Here is a 20647-nt window from a genome sequence, read left to right on the forward strand (position 1 = left end):
TCCTAACACTTCCGTAAAAAGTACTTGCAGAAAACAGAAGCCTAATGCATAATTCTTAATGAGTGCTTAGAGAGCAGAACTGCTCAAGCAATAACGACTGTTAGAGGGCACATAAACATACCAGTGCCCACTTTACAATTGCAACATGCTCCCCGGAGGGCCAGAAATAATTCAGCCCTCAAGGCAGGGGCTTTTACAAGGAGCGAAGAATCAATGACCTAAGAGCTTTGTATGTAGTCAAATAATCTGTGACTAATCTTGCTCATTACAATTGTCTCCATGAGTTGCTGTCACAGAGGCAGGAGTCGACACTGCTCGGAAGAGGAGGTGTGTAAAGGCTAGCTAATATCTGGCATTTTAATGTTGAGGGAACATGAAGGAAGACCAGTACTGCTCCTAGAATCTGTTCTCACCTGAATCTAGCCACCAAGTTGATATCCACTGACCTCTTCCCACTGCCAAGGCATCCATCGATTCCAGATTTCTCAGACTCTCCAGCTACAGAAGTTCCTATTTAACTGAACTAGTTTGTCTGGCCTGGTTAACGTTGCTATCTATGAAAGTTAAGCATCTGCTGAAAGCTGAGAAATCACTTGGCAGGAAGAAACAGCCAAACAGTACCACCATGTCAAGAAAAGAAACAACCAAGCAAACACTACCAAGCAAGCAGGGCTGGCCCAAAGAGTGCTGCTATCTGAGGCGGACAAATGACCCCCCACTCCTGGCAACAGGCTGCTGACCCCAAAGCCTGCCCTGGCCTCCCCCATTACCCACCCGGCCTGGAACTGCCACCACCAAGTGTATTGCCCCTGCAGGAGGCTTTGAACTCTTAATTTAGAGGTGCCAAGATAGTAATAAATCAGATCCAGGGTTACTTACAAGGAGATACTTTATTGAGTACAATCAGCACACAGGCGTACCCAGTGGTTGGATCAGACAGCTTCTCTGAACCCAGAGCCATGGGTCTTATACCATACATGTTAGCAGTGAGGCAGCACAACACTAGCAAGCGCCAACTAGCGTTCATTCCCAGCATAGACTAGCTGTGCTTGGTTCCCAGCACAGCCACTTGCAGCTTTAAGACAAACATGGCCTCACTTCTCAGGCGCATCCTGGTAAGACGTGCTTGAGGCTGCCCTATCGCTCTTTGACTCATCCTGGTAAATCAAGAGTGCTGTTAGGGAAAATAGCAGCTTTCTGAACCAAAGTCAGAGAGCATTATGGGGCATCTAAGCCCCTCTAAAACTACTAATGGCTTGGTTCAGGCCAAGTCAGTTTCAAATTTTAATATATACATGTTTTTAATGTATTTGTTTCATTATTGTTTTTAACTACTTTAAAAAAAATATCGTTAGCCACCTTGAGCACCATTTTCTTGGTGGAAAGATGGGGTATAAATCAAATAAATAAATAAACCTTGCTGAACAAACTGCTTACCAGTCCCAGAGACAGCAGCAGCTGTGCGGTTGCACTTTTAAATGGGAGCTGAGTTCCTGCTTGGCTCTTGATTGTCAGCAGCATGCAGGATCCATCTTTAATCCCCCCAAATACAATGCCTAATGTGACACAGATATCATGTCAGGTATTGTATTTTGAGGATCTAAGATGGTGGCTGTCTGCTGACAACTGTATGCCTGCTCAGCTCCCAAGCAGGACAGAAGTAGCAAGGAAGGCAGGCGGCTGGGTTCTCTGCCACCCTCCCAATGTGCTGACTGAGAAAAGAGGCCCAGTTTGCATCATGGCAGGCCTGGAATTACTAGGACAGGGCCAGCTCTGCCATTAGGCAGAGTGAGGCAGTCACCTCAGGCAGCCAAAGCTGGGAGGTGACAGCAAGGGGTTGGACAAGAGTCCTGTGTGAGATGCAGTGCATCCTGCTGTGTGGCCCCTAAGTTAGCCTGCTACCTTCAGATGCACTGCAGGATCATGCCCCATCCTCACTGCTGAAGACAGATTCATCTGCCAGTCCAGTCATTTTCTGTACATGGAATGGGAGGGGGTGCCATTTTGTCAGGGGAGGCTGGTGGCTCGAGTTTTGGAGGGGTGGAGATTCCACTCTGAGTTGTAGTTTTTAGCCAGAAGTCTAAAAGAGCTATCCACAGTACTGGACCCATTTGACATTGGAGCCACCAGCCTCCACTGAGTGGCTGGCTGAAAAGCCGGTGGCCCTAGAAAGAACCTGGAGGCCATTCAGTTCAGTCCTTTCCCCCCAATGCAGGACTGAGGGCTGGCTGCATGCACTTTGCCCTTTGAAACAAAATCAGAATTCTGTGCCAAAGCAAGACGTGTCAGGTTCTGTGACCTGAATAAATTATGCAAATTTGATTCTCAAATGCTTGCTTTGCATAATTTATTCTACTGTCACGAGCCCTGCAGAGGGATGGGGAGCCATGGAGAGCACTTTGAAGTCCCACCCTCCAAGGGCTGAAAGCAGTGGAGGCTGGTGGCTCCGCGTTCGGTGGGGCTATGAATCCATCCCAGGTTTCAGTCAGCAGCAGCCAGAACTCTAAAGGAGCTATCCAAGGTGCTGAGCCTATTTGGAATGGAAATCCAAATATTAGACTGGAATCTCCGCCCCTCCGAAAATGGAGCCGCCAGCCTCCCCTGCATTTTGTTCTTTGCCTCATTCAGCAAAATGTCTTGGGCCAGCACTGACTAGGACCTACCCTAATGGAACACCATCATTTTAGTTGCTGTTATCGAATGGCGTTCTTTCTCTCTCTTCCTCGTCTAATATGAAGCTGTGCTTGAAATTTTTCAGCAAAGTATCTCTCTCGTCCTCCTCTTTGTCCTCCTAGTGTTATACAAGCTCTCCTCTCCGTGTGGGGATTGTGTGCATGTTTTTCAGATTCCATCTCTTCTCCTTGTGGCTCCTGACCATCTCATGCCTAATGACGTCCTGCCTTAGGTTCATATATTTATTTTTCCCTCCCTGCTACAGTATGTTAGCTACAGTAACAATTCTACACTGGAAATTATCATTGCCAAAGTTCTTGGCCCCAGGACAGCGCCTGGGATGAGGGCGAGTAAATAGCCAGAGATTATTTCAATCAGGAACAAAGAAGCTCCTGTCAAAATCCAGCAGAGGGTTCTGATTTTGGGTGTTGCAACAAAGCTAGAAGAACGTTTCCTGCCAAACTGACAACGCACTGTACTCTACAATTAATACTCTTGGCTCCCTCCAATTACTATCTTCACAGATGCTTATGAGAAACAGGTGTCTCCTTTGTTTCTCTTTATTCACCCTTTCTGGTGACTCAGTTAGGAACAGACCTTGTGACAAAAAGAGGGCAGCCGCTGAAACACTTTAAACAATGGGAAAGGTAGCAACCAGTCACCAGACTCACCACACACCAGCCATTTTACAACAGCTTCAAAATAAATCACTAGAATAGAAGAAATTTAAGAGCCAAGAAAGGGACGAGATTTGCCTGAGGGTGCCCTTTGAATCCGTTCCCAAAGAAAGCTCTTGGGAGACTTTTGCCTCCCCTTCCGGACTTCTGTGCTCTGCACACCACTCACTCCCTTCTCTGTAGTCCATCCAATCTCTGCTCCTTCCATTAACATGAAAACTAATCACTCCTTTCCCTCCACCTAGCCCTAAATTCACCAGAAGTTTATTTTATTCAGAGTGAAGGTACAGCCTCCTTTCCTGACAAAGGCTCCTGTGCACATAACGCCTAGAACAGGGCTCCCCAACCTTTTTGGGTCATTGGGCACATTTGGAATTCTGAGAGAATGTAGTGGGTGCTCTCACAAAATGGTTGCCATGGTGGGCATAGCCAGTCACAAATCACTCATTTCCCAGAAGACAAACTGGAAATACTAATAGAAAAGTAACTTGCTTAAGAACATATGCACAAGGCAGAGGTGAGGTCTGAGGTCCAAAATATAAAACAACTTTTCAACCCAAATAAAGATGGCGCTGAGGGGCAGCACTTCACTTTGCAGCATGCCAGCCTCCCAGTTAAAAAGAAATAATTTTTAAAAGTCTTAAGCAATAAAATAAAAATCAGGAGGGGGAGGGAGTCAGCTGAGTGGCAAGAGAGGTCCCTTTGGGTGCACTGGCGCTCATGGGCACCACGTTGGAGACCCTGGATGTAGAATAACTGGGAGAAAGGCAACAGACTGAGACGCAGGTGCTCAAGGCCTAGACCGGGGCGCGCAACACTTTTTGCTGCTGTGGGTTTCTTGCCAGTGGCCACAGATGGCCCTGGGCTCCCCCCCCCACCCCGCCAATACAAACACACTCACACAGTCTCCACCACTCCCACTGACTGTCTCTTACAAACAGACACACACACACACACACACACACACACACAGAGCAGGCTTCCTGAGGTAAAGGATCCGTCTGAGGCTTTGGAAAGCTCCTGCCAGTCGAAGGAGGCAATACTGGGCCAGATCAACGAATACAAGACAACTTCCTATAACAGCCTTCCACAATCTGGTGCCCACCGGGTGTTTAGGACTACAACTCCCAGCATTCCTGGCCTCTGGCCATGCCAGCTGGGGCTGATGGCTGCTGTAGTCCAAAAACATCTGGAGTATGCCATGTTGGGGAAGGCTATCCTATGAAAACATTCAATCCATGTTGTGTTCCAGCCCCAGAAGCATGATCTGGAGGGGTCATGCGAGAGCTGTTGCCGTATGCTGTTGATTTATGCACAGATTGGCTTTAAGAACACCCTCGCAACTGGCTTCCCTCAGCCCCCGCTGTTGGGACTCACCATGGGCTGAATTATTTCCCCATGGCAGCCATGCATGAAGTGGGAGGTCATGTGGCTGAGCCCTAAACAAAGTTTTAATGCACTGCGTTCAGTCAAGAGCCATGAAGGCTTTTATACCTGCATTTCAGCCTTCAAGCACTTTTGGTGTCCATCTATGATCAGATGTGCTCTGTCCGAAGTGGGCAATTGGTCTTCCATCTACGATCACCAGCACAGAGTTGTATACATCTGGAACTCAGCGAAGCTCAAGACTACTCTCTCACACTAGCCAGAAGGGACGTGAAAATGTCAAATGCAGCTGAAGCCTTCACTTGAGAAGGTATAAAGCAGTAGTGATGTATCTCAGGTAATAAAGTGATTTTCAAGGCATGAATGGAAGGTAGATCTAATGCTCAGTCCACCAGATCAGCCTTCTCCAACCTGGTGTCCGCCAGATGCTTTGGATCGTAATTCCCATTAGCCCTGACTATCAGCCCCTGACCATGAGGTTGGAGAAGGATACACTAGGTGATGCTGCCTCTCAGGCCCCATATTTTTCCCCAGAGTTACTGACAGAAACAAGTAGACCCAATTCTCTCATTTCCTGCTCAAACCCTCTTTCCTCCCCGTCCCTTTTTCCCTTTTGTGTCATGTCGTTTCACACTGTAAGCCTGTAGCAGGGACTGTCTTGTTTTTATTGACTATATGTAAGCTGCTCTGGGAGCCTTCTGTCTGAGGAACAGGATAAAAATGCTATAAATAAATAAATAAATAAATAAATAACCCATTAAAACCCACTCTCCCTGTAGTGCTGCATAAAGAAACCAGACATCTTGTCTCTTACCCCATTCTGTTCTAACCATTACATGGCATTCTCCTTCCTAGGCTGCTCATCATCCAAAGTGATTTTAAGGACAAAGGCACTGCCAGATATAATTTGTGGCTCATGTACTGGGGTAGCCTCAGCACTGACAGCATTCACTTTCCAGCGTTTCTGGACAGTGGGACATTATCTTTCTCATGAAGTTCTCATCTTCTTTCTTTTTTCACAAGTAAGGGACAATGAAGTCCCCTCCCTTGGACTCAAATCTGCAAGGTATAGGCACTGAATGAATTGTTCTAGTACCCTCGGGGCTTGGGTCAGCTTTTTGGAAAGCTCTTAAACCCTGATAAGGACCACAAATATGCTATATAGCTTGGGTACTTTGCTATGCTCTAGCCTAGGGGCAGGCAACATGCAACTTCAATGTGGCCTAAGCACCACTGAAATGAGCCACAACGGCGGCAAAAAAAAGCAGCAGTTTGCTGATGAATTTCAGTGGCACACCACAAGCTAACTTTGTCTCTTTACCACCTGCATTGTGGTTTGCTACTGAAATAAACCACTGGGGATTTTTGCCACTGCGGCAACAGCAGGAGTGTGGCCTGCGGGTGTTCGGGAGGTGGAAAGTGGGTCCTGGTGCCCTGAAGTTGTCCGCCCCGATCTAGCCGTATGCCAGTGTTCGCCTGCAACATGAGTAAGACTCAACCAGGGAAAGGATGTGGGCATGCATGCATGACCCACCGCAAACGTCCTCACAGGCCTGGCCACTTCAGAGATCTTCCTGCTAAATGCAGAAAGGGGGTTGTATGCACATTCAGCTGATTACACTTACAACCCTACCCACGATCAAGAACCCCGGTAAGACACAAGGGGGCTTTGTCAGATCTTTTATATTCCGCTTAGATCTGATGTTTCATTGTTTTGTGGCTGATTATACTTTGATCTATTTTCTCATGCTAAACTGACTTTATGGGGCAATCCAGATCTAAAAATTAATAAGAAAATGTTTTTGTGGTGGACATGGACAGGTGGGGTGGTTTTTACTTTGGATCAACGGGTGGGTGCCAATGATGAGTTTTTGTCACTTTCTGTCTTGCATGCCAAATACTGAATGGCAATACTTGTAATTGAAGCATTGGCCCAGCCACTTTTACAGCACCAGAGTTTCCATCATTATTGGAAGCACTTATTGAGGCTGATAACGCAAAGCAACCCAAAATCCCTGCCTACAAATACTTGTTATTGGTGAATCAATATGATATACAGGATTTTAAGCAGGAGTGGAATAGGGAATTGGATTGTCCCATTCTGCTTAATCAGTGGATTGCCGCTTTGGCGTCTATACCTGTCGCATCTATGGATCTTAGGCTGCATCTTATTCAGCAAAAACATTTGTTGTTTCATATCTATTGGACACCGCAACATCTCTTTAATAAAGGATTGTTTAATTTAGCTAACTGCTGGTGGTGCTATGCAGCTAATGCTTCTTCTTGGCAATGTCCAGTAGTTGCTTCTTTTTGGGAGGAGGTTATTATACAGATAATTTTTTGTACTAGAACAGTCTTTAATATTTGCTGATGTATACACTCTTTTACATTATTTACCTGCTTCATAGAAATTAACGAATGGTCAGGGTAAATGGATTCTTCGTGTCCTCTTGACAGCTAAAAGACTGATATTGCAACATTGGAAAGATACATGCTCACCTCCTGTAATGCAATGGATTGAGGACCTTGTAACTCTTTCAACATTTGAACTGGTGGATTATAGACAGCTCCTTCAAATGGATACTTATTTGGATATCTGGTCCACTTTTGTTGAAGCCAATGTATAATTGCTAGTAAGTTGTATTTTCATATCCATCCATCCATCCATCCATCCATATATCATGTATTTATTACTATGGATATACACAAATGCATGTATGTATATTTTAAAAAATGAAAAAATACAGAGAAAAGGCTGTTATATTTTAACATTTTATTGATACTGTAAGCCACTCAGAGAACATTGTTATTGGGCAGCATATAAATGTGGGCAATAAATAAAACTTTACATATCTATCTACCTACCTATCTATGAATTTATATTTTGCCTTTCAGTCACAAGAGCCTGCAAGTTACAACATAATAACACATATACAAAGCATACAGTAAAATCAAATTTAAAAACACACCAGAGAATTGGGGAGCTAAAAACCAGAGCAACACTAGCACAAGAATTAGCACAACCCAAACACCTGTTGAAATAAATAACAACAGCAACATCTTAACTATTTGCCTAAGGGTAAAAGAAAGGGAGCTGACTAGGTGAAGGGCATTCCACGGTCTTTAGACAAGGATTCTGTCTGGGTTGGGAAGCCTGGCTAGTGACTCCTACAAGCAACACCATCAACCAACAGAGGGCGCGATTGTGTTGTATTTGACATCAAAGCCCACACACTGGCTTCCCATTCTGTCTCTCTCAGCCCAGCAGAGTTTTCTCCTTAAGGGTGGGATGCCCTAAAACAGGGATAGGCACATAATACCTTCCAGATGTTTTGAACTACAACTCCCACCATCCCCAGCCAGCAGGGCCAGAGGTCAGGGATGGTGGGAACTGTAGTCCAAAATATCTGGAGGGCGCCAAGTTGCCTGCCCCTACCCTAAAGTTTCCCATCCAAATTACAACTCTATCAGGCTCAAAATCATCCTCCTTTCTTCTTGCAGGGTAGATAAAAACAGTGGGTGAATAACATCACACCAGTGAACAGGTGGGATGTTTTGAGAGGAAAGCCGGGGGGGGGGGAGCTGCCTCTCAGCAGCTGGCATGTGTCAATGTCTGAGACCCTCCAATTTCACCCAGGTCTGGGCTGCTCATCCTTTTCTCTTGTTTTTCCACAGCAAGACTTTGCAACATCTGCTCAGTAAAACAAAAACAAAAAAACATTGTTTTCCTGCTACTAATCTAATGGTAATAGGAAGCAGTTGAAAGGATTAACAAAATGCCAATTAAAGAGGGGTGTTTCCCCCCACCAATGGCTGGGCAAGGCTCCATGAGATCCTGAGAGGTGCCCTACATGGATTTGTTTCAGCCCAGGCTACTTGACAAAAAAGCACAGACAATATCGTTTTGTTCCCCAGTAGGACTCTGGCAATACAAGGCACTGCAGAGAAGCCAGAGTTTACTGTTATACATGACAGAATCATAGCACTGGAGAGGATCTCAGCTGTCAAATCTCCAGTGCCCTTCTCCCAATGGTAAATGAGGACAGCCTATTTCCTTTCCTTTTGTGTTTCTATTTTTTCCCCACACCTGTAAAATGTTTGTGTATTGGACTTTCATTTATGTTTGTTGAACGGGCTTATGGAAAAAGCTTATTGCAGCCCAGTGCTCCAGTTTATCTGGATCATCTTGAATTTTAACCCTGTCCTCTGTAACATTTGCACTTTCTCCCAGTTTTGTGTCATTTCCAAATATGACGCACAGAGGAACGTAAGCTCCTATGGAAGAACAGTTGTTACCTTTTAGTATGTAATGTCTCTGTTAATTTCAGCCACCTTATACTAGTGCCCTCTAATTCACATCACAGCAGGAACCAGAAATAGGCCTTTCCAATGAAGACCAAAGTTCTGCTGGGCCAGGTGCTGTCTGTGGCATCAGAGGACAGCCACAGTCTCAATGAGTTCGCAGTAAAGAAAAAATGACCTAACTCAGGTTATGAAACAACATGGATCAGCTGCCAAAAAAGATGGGTGGAGAAGAGTTACAAATTCACACATTCTCAAGTTTCACCTGCCTCTTTCATTGAACCCTAGAACTGTATGGGTGGAAATGTTCCGTCGCCTGTCTGCACTGAAGCACCATGCCCAAGATTCCAGCATTACTACAAGATTATAGTCTCACATCGGCTATTTTGCTAGAAATCAGGAGGGACCAAAATGAACCATCCTCAGAGATGCCTTGTTAACCAAACATGAAGACTTGACATCTCCCCCTTGTGTGTGGATGGTGCCATTTTGGCTATGGAAGGACCCACACTGAGAGAAGGAGTTTGCTGTTATTAGGTAGGATTATTATTGTTCTTGTTGTTACAACAGTGACTACTAGCACTATCAGTGTTGCATGAACAGACTTCTGTTCACACAACAGGACTTCCCTGGCCTCTCCTCCACACACAGCCCATCATGCCCCCAAAATCTGCACCAGGACTGATTTTGAGGGCACACAGGGGGCTGGGGGGGATTGCCCCCTCCCCCTGTTCCACTGATGGAAGCTATTCCATCATAGGAGGCATTAATTGGATACCAACCTGTACCTCTTTCTGCTCACTCCTGCTTTAGCAACAATACATCTAATCCAAGCAAACTTAGTTCCTCTGTGGGGAGGGCGGGTTGGGGGGTAAGGGGGGGCTTTTTACATGCATTTTTCCCCCAGGCAGCAACCACATCCAAACAGACAAGGCATCAAATAGCAGTCCTTTTATGGTTGCACTTCTTTGGGTGATAAATGTACTTTGCATCCTCAAATGATAATTCCAGTGTAGATGGTTCCTGACATGGAGTCAGTACGGGATGCTGTTGCTGCTGCCAGCCACTCACTGTTGTACTGAGACCCAAGTGTTGTTACCTGTCAGCCTACCCAAGAGGAGGAGCCAATATGTCCAGGACTGATGGGAAATGCATCCAACAATTTCAAGAGTCTCTCAATACAGGCACTAAACTGGCAGCCACTGTCAATTCAATGAGTTGTCCTCTCTCTCTCTCTCTCGCTCTCTTTCTCTCTCTCACACACACACACACACACACTCACACACGCACATACGTTTTCCATTCTGAGCCCCTGGCTCCTGTCATCGGCTGGAGGGCACCCAGCAACTGAGGAACAATATCATGCAGGGCAGATGGATCTCTGGGCATTGTAGGAGGAATCCTGACAAGCAGGAGGAACCAGGGAGGGCAAAGCAAAGCTGATGGCAAAAGGGATGCTCAGATTAGCCAGTAATGGCTGAGGGACCACACGGACCCTGACAGGCCTCCTATTCCTGCCATCACTCACCAAGCCTGAGCTCATTATCATACTTTGCAAGGCAAGCAGGGAACCTCAGGCACTGGGGAACGAGGCCTACATCCCTTCTCCTGTGATTAAGGACATGGCTCCCGTATGCTTAATAAGTCCTGGGGAAGGGGAAAGCACAGCTTCTTACGCAACGTGGGGTAAAGGGGACACTTTCTACACTCGCTACAATGGTGATTCCCTTAGTGAGACTCACAACCCTAACTCTTTTTTCCTCTTGCCGGGAGGCAGACTGGGAATACACACTCTCACTGAAGAGGACCTCTTCCCGCAAGAGACCTCAGACACACACACTTCGGATGTCCGCACTTAGTAAGTCCCACTCAAAAACCTTCCAGGCTCCACCTCCTTTCCCTACACAGAAACTGCCTTACACCAAGTCAAACCATTTGTACTAGCTCAGCACTGTCAATGTCAGCCTGCCTCAACTTGGTGCTTCCAGGTGGGTTGGACTCCAATACCCATCATTCTCAGCCAGCATGGCCATTGCTGGCTGGGAATGATGGGAGTTGCAGTTCACATCTGGATGGCACCAGGCCGGGGAAGGACAGTCTCCAGGGGTTCAGGCAGGGCTCTTTCTCAGTCCTGTCCGCAGATGCTGTGGGTTGAACCTGGGGCGTTTTCTATGCAAAGCCGGTGCTTTACCACTGAACGGTGCTTTACCACTGAACTACAGCTCTTCCCACCCGTTTTGGTAAGACTCATACCATCCCCCCACCAAATGACAAGAAGAGTGAACACAACATTGAAGGGATATTAACAAGTAATCATCCCTAATATTGTGCCTTCAGGAATAGCCCACGTTGTGTAACTGCACGCACTTTTCATGGCATGTAAGTTAAATAATTGCACTTGCCAAATGTACTCCAGCTGCAGAACTTGGTTCTAGGCCTGAGTGTTGCATAACCTGGGATTTTTAGTGAAAAAATGGTACAGCTGGTGAGAAAAGCTGGATGCGCAGCCGAGACTTGGTACATGCGCTGACAGGCATTTTGGATTGTGTTTGTGCAGCTGCTCTTGCCGCCCCCAGAAACTCTAGCCCTTCCTATGGGTCCTGTTCTGGCCCCCGTCTTCTGCAGTATGCAATGGCAATGTTTTGCCATTCTTCAGGGGCATCAAGCAAACATCCCAGGTCTTGAGCATTTGGATCGTCACCTTTGGTTTTCAAGAATTCTAGTTAACAACTGAATCCCCCTTAACACGATCAGAGTGAATGGAACAAAGCTGTGGGGGGTGGGGGGAGGATCAATGTGCCAAGTGCCTAGAAGCATACGCAGAGTGCCCTTCCCTGTAACAGGAAGCAACTTTTTCTTTTTTTAGAAAAAGGATGGATATAAGGATGTAGGTGAGGAGAGACGCCTTCCTTTTGTTGGGTACCATCTTGTTCTGAAAATAAACCCATCTTATAAAACTCAGTGACACACCATGTTTAGGTTTTGGCTTTGCATCCTGCTGCTCTGGCCAGTGGCCAGTAGGATGAAATTTTGGCCATGTGGGGCAGGAGGGGCTAGGGCAGCTTTCCCCAAACTGGTATCCTCCAGATGCATTGAACTACAATTCCCAGCATGCCCCAGTTTGAGGCAACTCAAAATTCTCTCTCCCCACTCATCCCTCTCCATTGCAGTCAACACACACACACACACACACACACACACACACACACACACACAGCTCTCTACTGGAGTTGAGAGCTAGGCATGCTGTCTCCTTGAGGTGGATGCAGCCTGACAGGTAAAGTCAGGGCTCCTGTTTGTCTTGTCACCACAAAGGTCATGTCATCACCTTCCAAGGGTACAACTTGCTGCCATGATTTATTGAACAGGCCCTGCAGCTGCTTGCTAGGCTCCCAGCAGGCAGTGGCTGACTCATGGCACTCTCTCTCGCTCGCTGTCTTTCCCAGGAGGCCACAGTCCCTCTGACTCTCTTGGCAAGGAAGCCAAGCTGATCCCAAAAGGGCTGTCCTCCCCATTCTTTTACGAGGATGGCCCTCCAAGGATTTCTGGGTTGGGATTGTTGGACAAGCGTCAAGAGGCCTGGAGGGCCTACGCTCATGACCAGGAGAAAGGAGTCCTAGGACATGCTGCCACGCCGCTGCATTTTGGAATCCTGAGTCATGGACTCAGCAGCTGGGAGGAAAGACCAAGATTATGTAGGTGCAGAGCAGTGCGAAGTGTTGGGAAAACGTGGCTGAGGTTGGGCTAGAAGCTAGGAAGCCCTAGGTTTATACTGCATGGCAGTACAGCAGGGGTAGGCAACCTGGTGCCCCCGAGATGTTTTGGAATACAACTCCTGTCAGCCCCAGACAGAATGCCCAATCGTAGGGGGCTGTGGGAGTTGTAGTCCAACACATGTGGAGGGCAGCAGGTTGGCTGCCCCTGGAGTAGTGTCTAGCTAGAGCTTACAGGGAATAAGGTCAGGATGCCATGAGTCTAGGCAAGGGGGCTGGCTGGTGTCTCCATTGCCAAGGCAGCTGAGCGAAGCTCCCTCACATTTCAACACATATCTTAATGTGAATGCCAGCCTTCTGCACTGCATTACTTTCCAGGGGATGTGGAATGCAAGAGAGTGTGTCAGCCCAGCTACCTCAGCAACAGGGATGTTCCCGCTTCCCCCCAAGCAGCATCCAACGGGGGGAACGATGGCTGTGAACAGGCAGGACAAAATGCACGGAAGTGTGCAAGGCAGAGCAGGTAGGGATTGGCTTAAATATTTCCATGTTCCCCCAAATTTATTTATTTATTTATTTACAACATTTGTATACTGCTCCCCATCTAAAAACGATTCTGGAGTGGTGAATGTAAGAGGTACAATAGTAAAAAAAAAAAAAGTTTAAAGATTGAAATACCATATTAAAATTATTAAAAACAGAATGCCAATAAAAACTGACTCATCATTTAAGGAATGCTTCCTGGAACAGAACTGCTTTCAGGAGGCGCCGGAACCAATACAGTGTTGGTGCCTGCCTGACCTCCAGTGTGGTGGCCCCCCAAAGTAAGGGAGCCACCACAATGAAGGCTCTTCTCTGTAACGGTAATGGTAATTTTTGCAGTAAAAATTCAATCTCAGCAAAATTTGGCGTAGCGCTAATGCTGGATATTCATTGTAGAACCTGACACGGTGACACAGAGGGAAGGCATCAGCCAGACCCCCACCTGGACCCTCAGCTCCACTTACAAATCCCCTTTCATCCAGCTAACAGTCTCCTGTGGCATAGGCTCATGGCATCACACAAACCCACATGCTTTAGAGACAGTCCAATAAAACTACCTTACATTATGCAAATCTTAACACGTAGATGAGGTCCACAGCTAGGTGTCAGGATGGAGAAGAGAAATGTACAGGCCGACAGGTAACTAATGCAACTCATCTGCCTTCATCATTCACTGACTGCTCACCTGGCTGACAGGATGGGAGAGCCCAATCAAAGGTGGGGACCAACAATGGGTCCTAACTCTCATTATCATTACAATATTTGTATAAATAAATGGAGTAGCTTAGTTAATAATTATATGAACCCCTGAAGCCAAGATAAAGGCACCTGGCTCAAAGAAATAAGAGATCTAACAGTAAAACCCAGTTATTACTACATGCATACATCAGTGTCTGCACCAAAGCGGCCTTAGTCCACTGGACTTCATTGGAGTGTCCTGACACCGAAGGACCACATAAGGCAGCCTTCCCCAACCTGGTGCCCTCCAGATGTGCTGGACTGCAAATCCCATCCTGGAAGCGACTGGGCATGCTGGCTAGGAATGATGGGAGTTGCAGTCCAAGACATCTGGAGGGCACCAGGTTGGAAAAGGCTGACATATACCACCTGGCTGGCTTTCTGAATTGCCTGGCCTAATTTGTTTTTGTTTCTTTACTGCCAAAGGCCATTCTTTTCTTTAAAAACAAAATAAAAGAAGTTCAACCTACTTATTTTTTTGATTGGGTGGAGAATGGAAAAGTGAGTGCCATAAATGATAGCACTGAGCAATGAGAAAGTATCCAGGAGAGGCTTTCACAGTTTGTCATAATGAGCCTCGCCACTTATCCTTCGTGGTAGTGAAGACAAACCAAAGATGCTTCTGCTTGCTAGAGCTCTCTCCCTCTCTGAAGAGTTGCACCAGGTACGTAGCAGAACTGGAGACGGACATAGATCTGATCCATGGGGTACAATCCAGAGGGAAGTTCTCCTGTGCAAGCCCCATCTGAAATGACTGGGACTTGTGCAAAGTTACCGTCCATTTCAGCGGTTCTTGTGCAGAACTTCCCAGTGGATTATGCCCCACGTTAGTTAGGTAGGGATGCGAGTGCTGCCGTTTGGAATTTCCTACAGCATCAAAATGCCTTGAAATGCTCGCTAAACTAGAGTGCGCACAGACATGAGGCAAATGCAAAAACAAACAAATAAATTAAAAACACATTATGGTGGAAATAGCTCTAGTCTTTGAACACAACATCTGCAATATTGTCCAAGGTTACGCACATGTGTATGCATCACATCTCAAGAGACTCTGTGGGAGTGCAACTAGGGATGTCCGAACCCACCCCTGTCTGAGTCCTCCAGGCACCCACCCAGCCCATGCCCCTGTCCCCCAGTCCCCGGAGCGTGCTCGAGCCCCTCCCATACTCGGCAAGCAGTCTGGACTCACGCCAGTGCCCTTGTCGAACTCCACAGTTGCCTTTTTTTTGAAAAATAAAATGGAGATTGCAAAAATGCACATATTTGCGTATGCAGGCAGGGGGTGAGTGTGGGCAGGGGCTCAGGGGTGCGAGCAGGGGGGGGGGTTCTGCCAGATTCCCAGATGGAATAGGGCACTCATGCCATCCCTAAGTGCAACCCTGGCTTTTAAACAGCAGCAGCTCCCTCCCCCCAATAATTGTCTCTCTTTTTTGAGCAAGCAGCTGACTGTTTCAGGGCTTTCCTCCCTTCATTCCTCCATGCCCTCCGTAAGCTATATCACGAACCTCCGGGGACAGAAACTCCTTGACTGATGTAAAAGATGTTATTACCTGCCTTAAGCCACTAGATTAGGGCAGGCTATATATTGAAATGAGTAAATCAGTGCTAATTTCAAGCATCATGTGGGCAAATGGCAATATATACATATTTGACATGAGTAAGGTCCTATAAATAGTTCTTACTTGAATCAAGAAAACAGTAAACATAAAATGAGAACAGATCACAGCACTGCTTCTTCAACAAAAATGATTATAATGACACGCCTGCCTTAAATAATGAGGCTTATGATTAAAATCAAGCGGAAAGAGAGAGAGAGAAAGAAACTAACTTTACAACCCATCCGGGCTGCAGGAAAAAATTGTGAAAATCTGTGGCTACAGTCACCTAATTTCCTCTAAGGCAGGGATAGGGAACCTGGTGCCCTCCAGATGTTGGTAGGCTACAATTCCTATCAGCCTCAGCTAGCATGGCCAATGGTAAGGGGCTATGGGAGTTATAGTCCAAAATATCTGGAGGGCACCAGGTTGCCTGCCTCGCTTTAGGGGTTGTCCCTAAATATATTGTGGAATGTCCAAATACTGGAGTCCTGAAACATAGCATGGATGTGCACCCCCAGCTCCATAGAACTCCAGAGCAGTTTCGTAGAAATGAATGGAAAGCACCCGAGACCGGTGCCATCCTTCCTTTGTCAATGACCTTTGATAACCCGAGTATGTGACTTAGAAGTCAGGAAGTTAAACATTTTCCCAGAGCAGTCCCAGCCCCTGACAAAAGCTGGCTGAGAGGGGGCTGGTTAGGAGAGCCGCTGCGCCAGGAGAGAAGAGCCCCACCGGGGGGCAGCCCATCTGCCTCAGACGTCGCCAGGCACACTCACGGAAAGACCTGTGGGCACAGCAGAACCATTGGTGGCAGGGGCTAAATCCAGGGCAGCCTTCGATCCACAGCCTCCTTGCTCCCCCAGAACAGTCCTGGACTGAACCCTGTACCTATGCCAGGCTTGAGGTGGCATCATTATTTTCTCTTCCATTGGAACCAATGGGAGGGAGATGTTAAAAAACACCAGAAAGTAGAAGGACCCCTCCCCCACCTCTTGTCCTGGCTAGAGAGAGCTGCGAAGGCTGTGGACATGGCGGTTCATCCACCATTTAATTCCCCCTTCCTTCACACACACACAGCATTGCTCTGAAAGCCTTGCCATTGCATGGCACTGACTTGTGATTTTAACTATTTTGGGTCAGGAAGCCACTAAATGGATGCAGCTGAGGCTGCCATACGGCTGAAACTAAGCAGATGTAAACAGGGGCCAATCATTTGTTCTGTTTAGGATATAATACATATTTAGAAAAAAAAAACTGCAGTTAGCAGTACTATAAAGAAAGGAAGGCGGGAGAAGCCAAAGCTAAATAGCAAGATCAGGAACAGCTTTTTCCCCAGATGAAGTGCAGCAACAGTTAAATTCAACAGAATAAAGATCATATGTTATCTCACAGCATAGGTGTTAATGTTGGCAAGAATTAATCAATGTCTAATGCTCACATTATTCTGCGTTCATGCCATAACTGGGGCTTCCCTGGGTTTCTCTGTTTTGTTAGGCACTGTGAGGGGATAGATTTGCTGCAGTCGTTGACAGGGGATAATGGGTGCCTGGTTTAGGGGTCCAGTGGCTGCCCTTCATCCAAAGCCCTGAGAAATGTACTGGGTCACACCCACCTCCAAGGGTCTATATCCGCCTTGTCCTGCTAGGAGGGTTGCTAAGAGACAGCCATTTAGATATGGTTGTTCTCAGTGCAGTGTTTGGATTCTGAGGTGCTACACAGGGGCACTGTGGATACAGCCGGAGTTCCTACTCCTGCAGCCCTAAACCACCAGCTCAACGGTACATTGACAGAGTATTATGAAGATGCTTCCATTGTTCAGAGGTTGCCCTGAACTTCCTGTCACTTGCCTAAGGGGAAATGGACAGCAGCATTTTAAGGGTTAGACAGCCGCTAAAGGCATGCACAGTGGCCAAGTAATTCCTGGAGATGCAGACCTCAGAGAGGCAGTTCAGATGTTACAGAGAATCTGTAAAAGCAGAAAATGACTAATGTACTATAGAGTGTGAAGTCAAACTCACACATTGCAGCTTCGTAGTTTCAAGTTATCTGAGAAATAATAAATAATGAACGTCTCATACAACTTATCAGCTTTGAGATTGGGGTCGGGGGGGTTGTCATTTGGAGCTCACAGCTGTCAGTGCCACTAGCAAGATATACAAATCACCATTTTGCATGTTACAGTGCAAGCAGGGAGAGCAAAAGTAACACATGCACTGTGACTTAACTGAAAGTGCTTCTACTCAGCACTGGTTAGGCCTCATCTGGAGTACTGTGTCCAGTTCTGGGCACCACACTTTAAGAAGGATGCAGACAAGCTGGAGAGGGTTCAAAGGAGGGCAACAAAGATGATCAGGGGACTGGAAACAAAGCCCTATGAAGAGAGACTGAAAGAACTGGGCATGTTTAGCCTTGAGAAGAGAAGACTGAGGGGAGATATGATAGCACTCTTCAAGTACTTGAAAGGTTGTCACAGAGAAGAAGGCCAGGATCTCTTCTTGATCATCCCAGAGTGCAGGACACGGAATAATGGGCTCAAGTTACAGGAAGCCAGATTCCGGCTGAACATCAGGAAAAACTTCCTGAGTGTCAGAGCAATACGGCAATGGAACCAATTACCTGGGGAGGTGGTGGGCTCTCCCACACTGGAGGCCTTTAAGACGAGGCTGGACAGCCATTTGTCAGGGATGCTCTGACTTGGATTCCTGCATTGAGCAGGGGGTTGGACTCGATGGCCTTGTAGGCCCCTTCCAACCCTACTATTCTATGATTCTATGATTCTATGAAAGGTTGTTTATCCTGCTAACATTCCATCAACCAGCCTTCACCCAACCTCCTTCAAGGTGCTCTCCTTCAGGGCCTTTACAGAGGCTCCACACACAAAAGGAGACACATCTTAATTCATACGGACCATGTGTGCCTCCATTCTGCTTGATCTCTTTCCCCACTACTCCCTGCTCCATCATCCACTGCTAGGGCAGCCACAACACTAGCCCGCCTGCCTATCCTCAGCCCTCTATGCCAGGAGAGGCAGGCAGTTAGATAGCCACATTTTATCCCTTTTTTAAAGAAAAATATTTTATTGTAAATTTTCAGCAAAAGAAAAGAAAGAAAAAAATAAGAAAAAATGTGGCTACGTAGGTTTGAATATATCAATTTCAATGCACACATGTGAAATGTGTGTGTGTGCGCGCGCATGCGCGCGTGTGTCTCTCTCTCTCTATATATCTGTATATATAGTACTGTGCAAACGTCTTAGGCCACCACCAGCTTTGTTGTTTTAGCAAAGTTTTAATGACCATCCATAATTATTTTTCGGTCTCTGTATTAAGATACAAACAGAAAATACAGGAAATACGTACAGGCAAAAGTCAGTATTTAGTGTGATCTCCCTTGGTTCTAAGCACATCTTGAACTCTTTTGGGGAGACTGTCCTGAAGTTTTCTGAAGTAATACCAAGCTTCTTTCAGCACTTCCCAGAGTTCTTCTTTAGACGCAGGCTGTCTTTTATTTCTTTCTCTGTCCAGGTGGTCCCATATTGCCTTTATAATATTCAGGTCTGGACTCTGTGGAGGCCAGTCCATGACTGTCAGTTTTATCAGCTGTTTTCCTAGCTAAATATGATTTCATGGCATTAGCAGTGTGCTGGGGATCGTTATCATGCTGAAAAATGAAACCATTCCCAATCAGACGCTTTCCAGAAGGAATGGCATGATGAATTAAAACCTGTCTGTACTTTTCAGCATTCATGATCCCATCAATATAGACAGGATCACCAACACCACTGGCAGAAATGCAGCCCCAAACCAGGACAGACCCTCCACCATGTTTCACTGAAGGCCGCAAGCACTCATTCGTCCATCTCTCTCCAACTCTTCTTCTCACATATTGTTGACGATTGGACCCCAAAACTTCAAACTTGGATTCATCATTCCATAATACTCTTTTCCACTGATCCTCATTCCAATCTTTGTGAGCTTTAGCATATCTTAGCCTATTAACCCTGTTCCCCTTCCGCAAAAGTGGTTTCTTGTCTGCTACCCTTCCACGAAGACCATTCCTGGCCAGGTGCCTGCTGTTACTCAATGTAAGGGGAGGTCACACTAAATACTTGCCACTTTAGCCTATGGAAGCTTTTTTCTGATTTTTTTCTATTGTTGAATACTGCATACAAATTTCCTGTATTTTCTGGTTGTATTCTAATGAAGAGACTGAGAAATAATTATATATGGTCATTATACCATTGCTAGAACAACAAATCTAATGGTGGCCTAAGACTTTTGCACGGTATTTTGTGTGTGTGTGTGTGTGTGTGTGTGTGTATATATATGTGTGTGTGTGTGTGTGTGTGTGTATATATATATATATATATATATATATGAATGAATGAGAAATACAGGTTTCTAAGCACTATACATAAACTTCAACACAAGCTGACCAAATATCCAAACAAAAATCCATTCGCAGGTGGCGTCTATACACAACCCGTTCAAATGTTGAAAGCGCTGTAAGGTCTTTAATCCACTGCATTATACGAGGTGAGCATTTATCCTTTCAACTTTGTAAGATCAGTCTCTTAGCTATCGGAAAGGTGCGGAGAATCCAGTTGCACTGACCATGCATTAACTTCCAGGGAGCAGGTAGATAATTTATCCCCTTACGATATTCTATCCCTTTAAGGCAGGAGTGGAGAACTGTTTTCAGCCTGGGAGCCACATTTCCTTGTTAACCTTCCAGGGACTAAAGCAAAAAGATCCCCCCCCCCAATTCACACATAAGCACAACCCTGCATAGCAATTCGGATTGAAAAAAGCCTCCCATTGGAGAGGGATGTGTGTAATCGTTGTGGTGATAACAAGGTGCAGCCAGGGGAAAGTTAACCCTTCCCTCCGCAGCCGTAATTTCCATGCAGACTGTGCCCTCACCACCACCCCGCACAGCAATTCGGTTTTTCAAGCATGATATGAAGTGTCTGATGCTAATTCAGATCCAGTGGTCTACACAGACTAGCACTGTCTAC

Source organism: Heloderma suspectum, chromosome 2, assembly GCF_057233095.1.
Source record: "Heloderma suspectum isolate Gila_16-S chromosome 2, 16-S_ref, whole genome shotgun sequence".
Lineage (NCBI taxonomy): Eukaryota > Metazoa > Chordata > Lepidosauria > Squamata > Helodermatidae > Heloderma > Heloderma suspectum.